Below are 15,219 nucleotides of genomic sequence, written 5' to 3'. Positions count from 1 at the left end.
GCTGACGCGTGTGACGAGGGGAGGCAGGTGTGCGTAATGATGGTGGCAGGAGTGCGTAATGCAGTGCAGCCTGGCGCCTTCGAGCGCCAGGAACGGAAAGCGGGAGCAGGCATGACAGCTAAATAGTTAACCAAATACTCTACAGCAGCTACCTCGACTATCTGCATTGACCCCTTTTTGCACTAACTATTTTTACTCATCACATACGCTGCTGCTACTGTTTATTATCTGTCACTTTATTGCTAGTTACTGTATATGTACATATCTACTCAATTACCTCGTACCCCTGCACATTAACTCAGTTAGCCAAGGTATTGTTACTCATTGTGTATTTATTATTACTTTTATTGTTGCGTGTTTTACTGTTCTATTGTTTATCTATTTTCTTTCTCTGCATTGTTGGGAAGGGCCTGTAAGTAAGAATTACACTGTTAGTCTTCATCTGTTGTTTACGAAGCATGTGACAAAGAAACATTTGATTTAATTTTGATTTGACCAAACTATACTAAACAAAAATATTAACACAAAATGCAACAATTTCAAAGATTTTACTGAGTTACAGTTCATATATGGAAATCACTCAATTGAAATAAATTCATTAGGGCCTAACCTATGGATTTCGCATGACTGGGAATACAGATATGCATCTGTTCATCACAAATACCTTAACAAAGAAGGTAGAGGCGTGGATCAGAAACCATTCAGTTTCTGGTGTGACCACCATTTGCCTCTTGCAGTGGAACACATCTTCTTCGCATAGAGATGATCAGGCTGTTGATTGTGGAATGTTGTCTCACTCCTTTTCAAGTGTGAAGTTGCTGGATACTGGTGGGAACTGGAATACGCTGTCGTACACATTGATCTAGAGCATCCCAAACTTGATCAATGGGTGACATGTCTGGTGAGTATGCAAGCCATGGAAGAACAGGGACATTTTCAGCTTTCAGGAATTATGTATAGATCCTTGTGACATGCTGAAACATGAGGTTATAGCGGTGGATGAATGGCACAATAATGAGCCTTAGGACCTCATCACGGTATCTCTGTGCATTCAAATTTCCATAGATAAAATTCAATTGCTTTTGTTGTCTATAGCTTATGCCTGCCCATACCATAACCCCACCTCCACCATAGGGCACTCTGTTCACAACATTGACATCAACTGCTTGCCTACACGATACACGCTTTCTGCCATCTGCCCGATACAGTTGAGACCAGGATTCATCAGTGAAGAGCATGGTTCTCCAGCGTGCCAGTAGCTATCAAAGGTGAGAATTTGCCCACTGAAGTTGGTTATGAAGCCGAACTGCAGTCAGGTCAAGACCCTGGTGAGGACAACGAGCACACAGATGAGCATCCCTGAGACGGTTCTGACAATTTGTGCAGACATTTTTCGGTTGTGCAAACCCACAGTTTCATCAGCTGTCCTGGTAACTGGTCTAAGACGATCTAGCAGGTGAAGTAGCCAGATTTGGAGGTCCTGGGCTAGCATGGTTACTTACACAAGGTCTGCGGTTGTGAGGCCAGTTGGACGTACTGCCAAATTCTCTAAAACAACGTTGGAGGCGGAACAGGGCTCCGGGCAGCCGAGCGGAAATGGAGGAAAACTCGCCTCCCTGCGGACCTGGCATCCTTTCACTCCCTCCTCTCTACATTTTCCTCTTCTGTCGCTGCTGCTAAAGCCACTTTCTACCACTCTAAATTCCAAGCATCTGCCTCTAACCCTAGGAAGCTCTTTGCCACCTTCTCCTCCCTCCTGAATCCCCCTCCCCCCCTCCTCCCTCTCTGCAGATGACTTCGTCAACCATTTTGAAAAGAAGGTCGATGACATCCGATCCTCGTTTGCTAAGTCAAACGACACCGCTGGTTCTGCTCACACTGCCCTACCCTGTGCTCTGACCTCTTTCTCCCCTCTCTCTCCAGATGAAATCTCGCGTCTTGTGACGGCCGGCCGCCCAACAACCTGCCCGCTTGACCCTATCCCCTCCTCTCTTCTCCAGACCATTTCCGGAGACCTTCTCCCTTACCTCACCTCGCTCATCAACTCATCCCTGACCGCTGGCTACGTCCCTTCCGTCTTCAAGAGAGCGAGAGTTGCACCCCTTCTGAAAAAACCTACACTCGATCCCTCCGATGTCAACAACTACAGACCAGTATCCCTTCTTTCTTTTCTCTCCAAAACCCTTGAACGTGCCGTCCTTGGCCAGCTCTCCCGCTATCTCTCTCAGAATGACCTTCTTGATCCAAATCAGTCAGGTTTCAAGACTAGTCATTCAACTGAGACTGCTCTTCTCTGTATCACGGAGGCGCTCCGCACTGCTAAAGCTAACTCTCTCTCCTCTGCTCTCATCCTTCTAGACCTATCGGCTGCCTTCGATACTGTGAACCATCAGATCCTCCTCTCCACCCTCTCCGAGTTGGGCATCTCCGGCGCGGCCCACGCTTGGATTGCGTCCTACCTGACAGGTCGCTCCTACCAGGTGGCGTGGCGAGAATCCGTCTCCTCACCACGTGCTCTCACCACTGGTGTCCCCCAGGGCTCTGTTCTAGGCCCTCTCCTATTCTCGCTATACACCAAGTCACTTGGCTCTGTCATAACCTCACATGGTCTCTCCTATCATTGCTATGCAGACGACACACAATTAATCTTCTCCTTTCCCCCTTCTGATGACCAGGTGGCGAATCGCATCTCTGCATGTCTGGCAGACATATCAGTGTGGATGACGGATCACCACCTCAAGCTGAACCTCGGCAAGACGGAGCTGCTCTTCCTCCCGGGAAGGACTGCCTGTTCCATGATCTCGCCATCACGGTTGACAACTCCACTGTGTCCTCCTCCCAGAGCGCTAAGAACCTTGGCGTGATCCTGGACAACACCCTGTCGTTCTCAACTAACATCAAGGCGGTGGCCCGTTCCTGTAGGTTCATGCTCTACAACATCCGCAGAGTACGACCCTGCCTCACACAGGAAGCGGCGCAGGTCCTAATCCAGGCACTTGTCATCTCCCGTCTGGATTACTGCAACTCGCTGTTGGCTGGGCTCCCTGCCTGTGCCATTAAACCCCTACAACTCATCCAGAACGCCGCAGCCCGTCTGGTGTTCAACCTTCCCAAGTTCTCTCACGTCACCCCGCTCCTCCGCTCTCTCCACTGGCTTCCAGTTGAAGCTTGCATCCGCTACAAGACCATGGTGCTTGCCTACGGAGCTGTGAGGGGAACTGCACCTCAGTACCTCCAGGCTCTGATCAGGCCCTACACCCAAACAAGGGCACTGCGTTCATCCACCTCTGGCCTGCTCGCCTCCCTACCACTGAGGAAGTACAGTTCCCGCTCAGCCCAGTCAAAACTGTTCGCTGCTCTGGCCCCCCAATGGTGGAACAAACTCCCTCACGACGCCAGGACAGCGGAGTCAATCACCACCTTCCGGAGACACCTGAAACCCCACCTCTTTAAGGAATACCTAGGATAGGATAAAGTAATCCCTCTCACCCCCCCCCCTTAAAAGATTTAGATGCACTATTGTAAAGTGGCTGCTCCACTGGATGTCATAAGGTGAATGCACCAATTTGTAAGTCGCTCTGGATAAGAGCGTCTGCTAAATGACTTAAATGTAAATGTAATTCAATTATCTGACAAGCTCTGGTGAACATTCCTGCAGTCAACATGCCAATTGCACACCTTCAAAACTTGAGACATCTGTGGCATTGTGTTGTGTGACAAATCTGCACATTTTAGAGTGGCCTTTTATTGTCCCCAGCACAAGGTGCACCTGTGTAATGATCATGCTGTTTAATCAGCTTCTTGATATGCCACACCTGTCAGGTGGGTGGATTATCTTGGCAAAGGGGAAATGCTCACTAACAGGGATGTAACAAATCTGTTCACAACATTTGAGAGAGTTATGTTTTCTGTGTGTATTGAACATTTTGCAGATCTTTTATTTCAGCTCATGAAACATGGGACCAATACTTGATATGTTGCGTTTATATTTTTTTCAGTGTAAAACATTGTCTAATTCTTCTCTATTGGAAGTGATTGATTTCCATACTAATTTCCACTGTCTCTACAACTCAATAGTTAAAATACTTGTGGTAACATTTGTTGTAGTTTCATTACTTGTTCTGTTAGCTTTGGCCTACAAGTTTCAAATCTACCTGTCATACTGTTGAATTGGGAAGGTGGAAGAAGATGAGAATGAGAGGAAGCCTCCAAACGCCTTAAACCAGAGTCAGGAAATGCACCCACATCCACAACTGCTCTACTATGCCCAAGGGAACCCAGAACTAGAAGCAGAGATGAGAGCTCAGGCTGAGCACTCCTACCTGGAGACGGTGCTGTGGAGGTGGCAGAGGATGCTGGGGGGCCAGAGGGACGAGATGAGGAGGCTGAAGACTGACATGAAGAGGGAGACAGAGAGCTTGCAGACTCTGCTCGCTGGCCTCTTGAAGATCTGGGGGTGGAGGCAGAAAGAAATGAAAATTAAATGCAGGTTAGTTCAAGTGAGTCTTAACTGTCATGCTTCACTCACTTTTACAGTTCGTTTTTTTTATTTTTTATATAATAAAGGGCCTCCGTTTTAGCCTTGTGCTACAAACCCAGTCTATTGTTCTGTTTCAGTTGTCTGAAAATGTAACCCCAGTTTGAGGTGGCGCCGAACCGCTCTGCCAAGTTCCTGAAGGAGAACAACAAGCTGAGCTGCCTGCTTCGCATGGTGGAGTCCTTGGTGGCCGACCTGCAGCCCCTGCTCACCTACCACCAGGTCCTTGTGGAGGACACCATGAAGGACAACTCCATATAACACAAGATGTAAAAAGAACTCTGAAGGACTGATAAATAAAAGTTTCTGATTGTGGATCCTATTGTTTTTGCTTACAATTTCTTTTGGGCTCAAACATTTTATAATGTATGATCTAAATGATCTAACTATTAGTCTTTCCCTGCGCTTTATATGGCCCTAAGTCAGTATAACTTTATTGCCCTTTATCTTTACAATAAGAGCTACAATTATCTACTAGACTATACTGAGAACCTATGCTATCTGGGATTCAAAGTTCTCTTTATTTTAGAGGGCGTAACCGCACATAATGCAGACAGTTGCCGATCCAACTTACAAATGTTGCATTTCTCTGATGACCCTTTTACCAGAACAGTAGGGAATAACCTCACAACAGTGACCTGAGAAGCATTAGAAATGGCTTGCATAACCAATAAAATAACAATCCCAAACATGACATTTCCATTTGCAATAAACTTTTAAACAAGCTCAAATTGAGTTTATATGTTTTTTTGTATGATGCAAACTGGTATAATACCTGAAAGTAGTTATGTGACAATATGTAGCTGCACTGTGAATACACAATACCTGCCTATGTAACTCCCAATGTAATTACATAGGTATTGGGTATTACATTTATTGTAAAAGAGGTCAAGTACTGCTGCTAAAATGGATATTTGACCTAATCATCTATCCACTAACCATGAGGTAAAGGAGAAGAGCAAACGGGGTCTAATCAGAAAACTGCTGTGACACAGTTCATCAGCACAGACAGCTGACAAATAATTATTTACAGAATATAGCAATTTTTTATCATTTTGTATGTTGTCTGTAACGAGTCCTGAAATCACGTGTATAATTAAGCAATAAGGCCCGAGGGGGTGTAGTATATGGCCAATATACCATAGCTAAGGAATGTTCTTATGCACAACACAACGTGGAGTGCCTGGATACCAACGTAATTAGATTTATTTCTAATTAAGTATTTTTTGGGGGTCATACTGTCATACAGGGGTGTCAACATATGGCCCACAGGTGGTTTGAGAATACATTTCTACACAGTGTGACATGCGTCACCTAACTGTGATTGTGCCCAGGTATGTCTCGTTATCTGAGGGTGCGGTTTTTCCTATAGAATGACAGTGTTTCCCTGTGCCCAACAGATTGCCATTATTTGCAAAGGTTGGAGTACCTTGGGAGGACAACAGCGGTGAATGTGCCTTAGTCCAAATTCCAGTGTGGCAGCCTGGTAGGCTAATCGTAAGTATGTTGTTGGCAAATGTGTTCCCTTCAGCCATGATCCTCTCTCCTCCTCCCTGTGGCACATTTCCCTCAACAATGGACGGAAATGCTTGTTTCAGTAAGAGGGTCAACCATCCAACTGCACATATTTTTTTGCTGGTCAGCAGAATAAACAGCAAAACTGTCAAATATGGTTTGATAAACCAATCATTCACTATATCACAATAGTTATTAGTAGGGGTGAATACTCAATAGTATGCAGCATACTGTAGGCTTAATGATAGTAACCGTTGTAACAATGATAATGGTTGTAAGGGTTTTCCTGTGGTGAAGTAGAGGCGGACCAAAATGCAGCGTGGTGGTTATTCATGTTCTTTAATGAAGGAACTATACATGAAATAACTAACAAAACAATAAATGTGCGAAAACCAAAAGCAGTCCTATCTGGTGCAAACACAGAGACAGGAACAATCACCCACAAACACACAGTGAAACCCAGGCTACCTAAGTATGATTCTCAATCAGAGACAACTAATGACACCTGCCTCTGATTGAGAACCATACTAGGCCGAAACATAGAAATACCCAAAACCTAGAAAAACAAAGACTGCCCACCCAACTCACGCCCTGACCATACTAAATAAATACAAAACAAAGGAAATAAAGGTCAGAACGTGACAGTCCCCCCCCCCCAAAGGTGCGGACTCTGGCCGCAAAACCTTGACCTATAGGGGAGGGTCTGGGTGGGCGTCTGTCCGCGGTGGCGGCTCTGGCGCGGGACGCGGACCCCACTTCACCATTGTCTTAGTCCGCCTCATTGTCCGCCTCCGTGGCTCTCTAACCATGGCAACCCCTCTCAATGACCCCACTGGACAGAGGGGCGGCAGCTCGGGACAGAGGGGCGGCAGCCCGGAACAGAGGCTCTGGCGCCTCTGGGCTGAGGGGCTCTGGCGCCTCTGGGCTGAGGGGTGGCGCTGGGCAGACTGGCGGCGCTGGCGGAGCTGGGCAGACTGGCGGCGCTGGGCAGACTGGCGACGCTGGGCAGACGGGTAGCTCAGACGGCGCTGGGCAGACGGGTAGCTCAGACGGCGCTGGGCAGACGGGTAGCTCAGACGGCGCTGGGCAGACGGGTAGCTCAGACGGTGCTGGACTGAGGGGCTCTGGCAGTGCTGGACTGAGGGGCTCTGGCAGTGCTGGACTGAGGAGCGGGTGCTCTGGCAGCGCCGGACAGGCGGGAACACCTGTGTTGATGGGACGGAGAGACAGCCTGGTGCGGGGTGCCGGCACTGGTGGTACCGGGCTGGGGACACACACCTCAGGGCGAATGCCTTGCATACTACGCCAAATCAACTGCTCTCCCTCTTCACACTCCCCCAATTCTATTAACACCTCCTCGAGTGTCTCCTCATCTCCCATCCGTTCACTCTCCTCCATTCTGTCCAATAACTCCTCGACCCTCTCAGACTCAGCCCTCAGCTTCGCCGACAGCTCCGATAACATCCATGGCTCCTTACGGTAAACAGGGGGAGTTGGCTCAGGTCTGGCTCCTGACTCTGCCACACTCTCCCTGTGCCCCCCTCAATACATTTTTGGGGGTGCCTCTCGGGCTTCCAGCCGCTCTGCCGTGCTAGCTCCTCATAATGCCGCCTCTCTGCCTTCGCTGCCTCCAGCTCGGCTTTGGGTGGGCAATATTCCCCTGGCTCTGCCCAGGGTCCTTTCCCGTCAAGGATCTCCTCCCAAGTCCATCTCTCCAAATAGTGCAGCCTCTGCTGCTGCTGCTGCTGCCTCTGTTGCTTCTCCTGCTGCTGCCTTTGCTGCTGCTGCTGCTGCTGCTGTTGCTCCTGCTGCACCTGTCGCTTCTCCTGCTGCTGCTGTTGCTCCTGCTGCACCTGTCGCTTCTCCTGCTGCTGCCGTTGCCTCTGTTTACCACGCCGCTTGGTCCTTGGTTGGTGGGTGATTCTGTAAGGGTTTTCCTGTGGTGAAGTAGAGGTGGACCAAAATGCAGCGTGGTGGTTATTCATGTTCTTTAATGAAGGAACTATACATGAAATAACTAACAAAACAATAAATGTGCGAAAACCAAAAACAGTCCTATCTGGTGCAAACACAGAGACAGGAACAATCACCCACAAACACACAGTGAAACCCAGGCTACCTAAGTATGATTCTCAATCAGAGACAACTAATGACAACTGCCTCTGATTGAGAACCATACTAGGCCGAAACATAGAAATACCCAAAACCTAGAAAAACAAACATAGACTGCCCACCCAACTCACGCCCTGACCATACTAAATAAATACAAAACAAAGGAAATAAAGGTCAGAACGTGACAATCGTAAAGTTTTTATTTTGTTTGGTATCCAGGCCTTTTTAATACCCTTTATCGGTGTAATGTCTGTGCTCAAACACATTTTCACACAGAAACATGTTTCAACAACACTGCTTCTCACCAATTCTTTTCCAGGTTATTCTATTGTCATTTAAGTGATTGTGTTTGTCAAGGAGTGACAGAAAGTGACCCAGTTGTTTCTTTCGTTGTTACCGAATCAGACAGTGTAGTCTAGTTATTAATAATATTAAGTCAGGTATCAGCTTGTTCCTACATTTGATGATATTCTGTAGTCCTATTTATAATTCTCTATGTGACTTGAAACGGAGTACGATTGATTCCGGCATTAAACATTTGTTTAACACATTTCTGCTATCAGACCTGAATAAAAACCACAGACTGATAAATCAAACTCAGACACTGAAGTGACACAAATGACCTGAATCAAACTCACACAGATGAAAAGTTACAGAAGCATCTTGGATCAAACACACAGAGATCACAGTGATTACACAGACCGCATGTGATCACAAGCATACTGCAGAGTAACACAGCCAAGATGAAATTGCACACACTAACCCCGTTTCCATCCACAGTTTTTATGCGAGAAAAGTCATACCATATATTAAAAGAAAGCTGTGATGGAAACAGGCAGTTTAGTTACAATTTTATAAATGCCAATTTTTTGTCACTTTTTGGAGTCTTATTTAGCTAAAGGGGTTGTCCCTCCATTTCAGGTAAGTGTTCCTTTTGAGGTACCTATGGAACCCAACAACTTTCTTGGTCCTCTCCTTCTCTAAGTCTTCCAGTATGATGTTGGGGTTGCCCTCAAGTAGAAACCAGGACTGAGCCACATGCAACTCAAAGCAACACCACATATTGTCAACAAAGTTTCTCGACACTATCACAATGATCTTGTGGCTTTTCATAATCCCCAGATTGATAATATTGGACGCAATGGATTCACCTATTTCGAAGTCCCACACATGAAGCCACAGCTGAATGGGAGGGACTCTTTCTCAAGGTTCTCCACCAGTTCCTCCATAACCCAGGACTTGTCCTTGTTGGAGTTGATCACAAAAGCACCGCAACTGTATTCTTGGCATTGAGAGACCTTGTAGTTTCTCAGCTCATCCACCCCATCTTATCTTGAGGCGCAGTATGGCGCTGACCTTCTGCACCTTCTCCCTCATGCACTCCTCCATGCCTGCCATGGAGCATCTTGCTGCTGCTTCTGTTTCAACTCCTCTGCCTTCTGCCTCTTCCGAGGCATCGGCAACCATCTAAAAGAGAGAGGGTTACGGTCAATTAACAATAAACAGATACATCAGTATTACCTCATCTTGTTTGCCCTTATCTTGACAAAGGAAAAATGCTCACTGACAGGGATGTAAATGAATTTGTTCACATTTGAGAGATATAAGATTTTTGTGTGTATGGAACTTTTTGGGGATCTTTTATTTCGGTTAATGAAACATGGGACCAACACTTTACATGTTGCATTTATGTTTGTGTTCAGTATACATTCACTTAAGGGTCTGAGTGTGTGTGTGTGTCCCAATAGCTTTACATGGTTTCCTTCCCTTGTATCCTTAACTTTGTAATAAACTATTAGATAATGTGAGAGCAATAAGCCCTGGTTAGCATAGGTATCCATCCACTGTATTGTTTTCACCCATTCAGAACTGTTATATCAGTAACCTAAAAGAAAGGAGTTGAGGAGAGGCACTCAGGCACCAGCACCACTGTAGAGAATTGGGACATGGTGAGCATATGACTGCTTGGTTGCTGCATTTTGATAGGTCCCACTGTGGCTGATAAGACCTCTACTTTGCCCTAACATTTTTACCTCTGAATAATAGGGAAAATGGCAACTGCAGGAAAGGTTAGTGTGTATATTATATTCTCATGTAAATTGCCTTCAGAAAGTATTCACACCTCTAGACTTTTTCAACATTTTGTGGTGTTACAAAGTGGGATTAAAATGGATTTAATTGTCATATTTCTGTCAACGATCTACACAAAATAATTTCAAAGTGGAAGAAAAATTCTAAACATTTGTAAAAAAAAAAAAAAATTATAATAATATGAAAAATGAAATATATCCTGATTAGGTAAGTATTCAACTGCCTGAGTCAATACATGCTTGAATCGCCTTTGGCAGTGATTACAGATTACAGTTTACCATTATTATTTTCAAAATTCTTTAAGCTCTGTCTAATTGGTTGTTGATCATAGCTATACAACCATTTTCAGGTCTTGATTTTCAAGTAGATTTAAGTCAAACTGTAACTTGGCCACTCAGGAACAGTCACTGTCTTCTTGGTAAGTTACTCCAGTGAATATTTGGCCTTGTGTTTTAGGTAATTGTCCTGCTGAAAGGTGAATTCATCTCCCAGTGTCTGGTGTAAAGCAGACAACCAGGTTTTCCACTAAGATTTTGCCTGTGCTTAGCTCCATTCGTATTTTTTAAAATCCTGAACCTCCCCCCCAGTCCCAAGTATACCCATAACATGATGCAGCCACCGCTATGCTTGAAAATGTGAAGGTACTCACTAATGTGTTGTATTGGATTTTCCTCAAACATAAGACTTTGTATTGAGGACAAACAGTTAATTGCTTTGCCACATTTTTTGCAAAATTTCTATAGTGCCTTGTTGCAAATGGGATGCATGTTTTGGAATATTTTTATTCTGTACAGGCATCCTTCTTTTCACTCTGTCGATTAGGATAGGATTGTGGAGTAACTACAATGTTATTGATCCATCCTGAATATTATCCTATCACAGCCATTACATTCTGGAACTGTTTTAAAGTTACCATTGGCCTCACCCGCAATAACATCTGCTAAATATGTGTATGTGTCAAATAAAATTTGATTTTATAAGCCTGGCCTGTTACATGGTATCATTACGAAGCCTAGCCAGTTACATGGTACCATTACAAAGCCTGGCCTGTTACATGGTATCATTACGAAGCCTGGCCTGTTACATGGTATCATTACGAAGCCTGGCCAGTTACATGGTATCATTACTAAGCCTGGCCTGCTTCACTCTCTTGCATCAACACACACACACACAGACACAGACACACACACACACACACACACAGACAGAAACACAGATACTGTATACACACACACACACACACACACACACACACACACACACACACACACACACACACACACACACACACACACACACACACACACACACACACACACACACACACACACACACACACACACACACACACACACACACACACACACACACACACACAATCCCACCATCTGCAACAGGCACATTTTTAGGCACTACTGAGTCATTCAGGTCTGGTCCAGTGACAGTTAGCTTGTTATCAGCCCTCTGAGATCTGTAATACGGCTCCTGCTCCTGCAGTGACAGTAGAGAGGGAAGGCCACAGTCGAGTGCCTTCTTCTCTTTCCCCAGGGCTCTCTTTAGACACACAGCACAGGCCAACACACGCACCACACACTACAAATACATATACACACACACACACACACACACACACACACACACACACAATACAGTAAACTAATCACCTCTCTGAAATTGATTTCTTAAGAATTTCTCAGTTTGTTTTCACCTTTCCATCGAAAATCAATTGCTTCAGTGAACTGGAAGTAAATCCCTGGAACTGGAACAGTCAGAATAACTATTGAGAGAGTGGTCTTTCGGTATTTTGTATGTAAGACAATGGTCCGTATTATTTTGGAGTGCATAAAAGATCCTAACATGTTGGCAATGACGTGACAGATCTTTATTTAGCTCTCTCTCTCCCTGATTTTTCTGTCGAGTTCTATCTATATCCCTCCGCCTCCCTCATCCCTCCCTCTATCTCTCCTTCTGTTCCTTGCTCTTCTCTCCCTGTGAGTCATTCATTCACAGCATCCATTACACCGGCCCTGCGCTTTGCTATTAGATTGACCCCCATTTTTCGCTCACACATGCATATACTTACCCTCACACTTAGAGAGACACACACACACACACACACACACACACACACACACACACACACACACACACACACACACACACACACACACACACACACACACACACACACACACACACACACACACACACACACACACACACACACACACACACACACACACACACACACACACACTCTCTGAGCGGTGTGTGTTCCTTCTTCTCTGGCAACTGAGTTAGGAAGTATGCCTGTAACTTTGTAGTGACTGGGTGTATTGATACACCATCCAAAGTGTAATTAATCCCATGCTCAAAGGGATATTCAATGTCTTCTTATTTATTATTTTACCCATCTACTAATAGGTGCCCTTCTTTGCGAGGCATTGGAAAACCTTCTTGGTCTTTGTTGTTGAATCTGTGTTAACTGCTCAACATAGGGACATTACAGATAATTGTACTGTATGTGTGGGGCAGGCACAGAAATTAGGTAGTTATTCAAAAATAATGTTAAACCCTATTATTGCACACAAAGTCCATGCACCTTATTATGTGACTTGTTAAGGAAATTGGGGCTAAATAGTTGACTCAAGACATTTTAGCTTTAAATGTTTTATTAACTTGTAAAACATTTCGAAAAACATTATTCTACTTTGACATTATGTGGTATTGTGTGCAGGCCAGCGACAAAATAAAATCTATATTTAACACAACAAAATGTGGAAAAAGTCAAGGGGTGTGAATACTTTCTGAAGGCATCTTAAATTGTTCCATATTCTTGTAAAGGTGATATGTCAACAAAACTATCTGTGTCGTCCAGCGGTGGCAGCTGAGGGGAGAACGGCTCATAATAATGGCTGTAATGGAGTGGATGGAATGGTATCAAATGCATGGTTTTCATTTCATTCCAGCCATTATTATGAGCTGTCCTCCCCACAGCAGCAGTTCACTGTCACATGGCCAGACAAGATGCAACTCCTTACTCATTTCAATCTACACATTTGATAGAAAGAAACACACATTTGACAAATCAAACCTTGTTCACTTTGTTTGAACTTGGCCACCAATTTCATGCCAAGGAATCATGTTTGGCTTAGCACTCAAAGCGCATACAGAATATTCAATATATTTACAGTAGTTTTTCCTTTGCCACAGATAGTGCAGTCAGACACAAGCAGGGAGACAGATCTTTAGGCTCTCCAGCTCAGCCAGTGTTTATAAGAGGGTGTGCCATTTTGTGTGCTGTATTCTCACTTCCCCCAAAAAACTGTACTATGAGGCCATGTGTTATATTCCAATGTATCAAAGGTCATGTAGAATATTGCTAAACTATAAAGAGTATGATTATTGTTTTTCAAATGAAAAGAAAGGCAGAAATCCAGGGCTTGAGCAATCTGTAGTTTTGGGAGAGGAGACAGTCCACTGTTGCAATTATTTCCACACAATCCGTGGCAATGGAAAAACTAGTGTTTATAAATTGTATATACTGTATGTGTCTGGGCGGAAATACATATTTGAGTGCTAAGCCAAACATGATTCCTTGGCATGAAATTAGTGGCCAAGTTTAAACAAAGTAAACAAGGTTTGATTTGTCAAATGTGTGTTTCGTTCTATCAAATGTGTTGATTGAAATGAAATGCATCTTGTCTGGCCATGTGACAGTGAACTGCTGTGATTCCGATGCCGGGCCGCAGTTGCATGCTAGGCTGGGGAGCCCCTCTCCGTGGAGGAAGTGCGCATCAAGATAAAGGTCACAAGGTCATGTACTATAGCATGGAACCACTGGTGTACCTTATACCTTGGTCACAATAGCACACTTAGTATTAACTGCTTTCTTTCATTTACTTTCGATTCAATTGATTTAGCTTGCCATGTTGCAGTGCTCCTTACAGTAAGAGATTACCGTGACGATGGGACAAGTTCTGGGAGGGGGAGAGTTGAGTGGGTGACCAGAAATCATAGGGCAAGAGTCCAGTTGCCCTTAAATTACTAACATCATTGACATTTATGGTGGGTTGGTTTCATGATTGCCCTTGAAAACACTGCAGTTATTGTAATTACCTAAGTGGACAATGGTAAAGTTGAATCATCTCCTAAATTGGCCGAATTAAAATACCCTGAATGTGTTGCAAATTGTTGCCTCTGGGATCTGCCATACAGATTCCTGAACCCTGAGTGGCTCAAACCCAGTGGGGTTTCCCTGTCGTGAAGGTGCTGGGACGATGGAGAGCGTTGAAGATGGTATCACAACATTCAAACCAGGTAGTCATACCAGAGAGGTAGCAGCGAAGCGAGAGATTTCACACTCACCAAAATAAACCCAATAAGTTTCTATGGGTTTATTTTGGATCTAAGCTTGTCGCCAGCCTTCCCGCCTTTGGGACGACGACTCCCATTGTTAGGGCGGAGATGTGAGCATCTCATCATTATATACAGATCTCTGATCATACTGAGTGAGTCAGAGAAAAATTTAACAAAAGGATATTGTTACCTCCTATTGCTCACATTCCAAGAGCTTTCAATAATTTTATTTAAATATCTTGATATAATACATACAGGGCTTTTACAAGTTATTTATTGTGTGTGTTTTTAGGGGATACTGTGATCCTCCTGTACCTCCCTGTGTGGAGAGTGCAAGTTCTGTAAAAATCACAAGACTAACCTGGTCAAAAGATCAGGTGAGTGTTCCGGGCACAGCCAACAAAATCAGAGACAACCTCTAGCCACTACATCTGGTTGTCACTAGTTGCCACAGCCACAAAGTCAAAACAGCTACATCATAATAATTCATGAAAACAAAGATGTGGTTTTGGTCTTAATTTAAGGTTAGGGTTACGGTTAGGTTTAAAATCAGATTTTAAGACGATAAATTGTAGAAATAGGCTGGGTTCAATTCAGTCAATTCT

General features: G+C 44.5%; 1 long non-coding RNA gene across 1 annotated transcript; it reads left to right on the top strand.

The window, feature by feature from the left end:
- Nucleotides 1-3,410: 3,410 nt before the first annotated feature.
- On the top strand, nt 3,411-4,854 carry LOC135574188 (uncharacterized). Its single transcript, XR_010465215.1, has 2 exons — nt 3,411-4,489; nt 4,618-4,854. It is a non-coding gene; the product is annotated as an uncharacterized LOC135574188 (long non-coding RNA).
- Nucleotides 4,855-15,219: the final 10,365 nt, after the last annotated feature.

Source organism: Oncorhynchus nerka, linkage group LG12 (genome assembly GCF_034236695.1).
Source record: "Oncorhynchus nerka isolate Pitt River linkage group LG12, Oner_Uvic_2.0, whole genome shotgun sequence".
NCBI classification, from domain to species: Eukaryota; Metazoa; Chordata; class Actinopteri; order Salmoniformes; family Salmonidae; genus Oncorhynchus; species Oncorhynchus nerka.
This window is presented reverse-complemented; position numbering and strand designations above follow the sequence as displayed.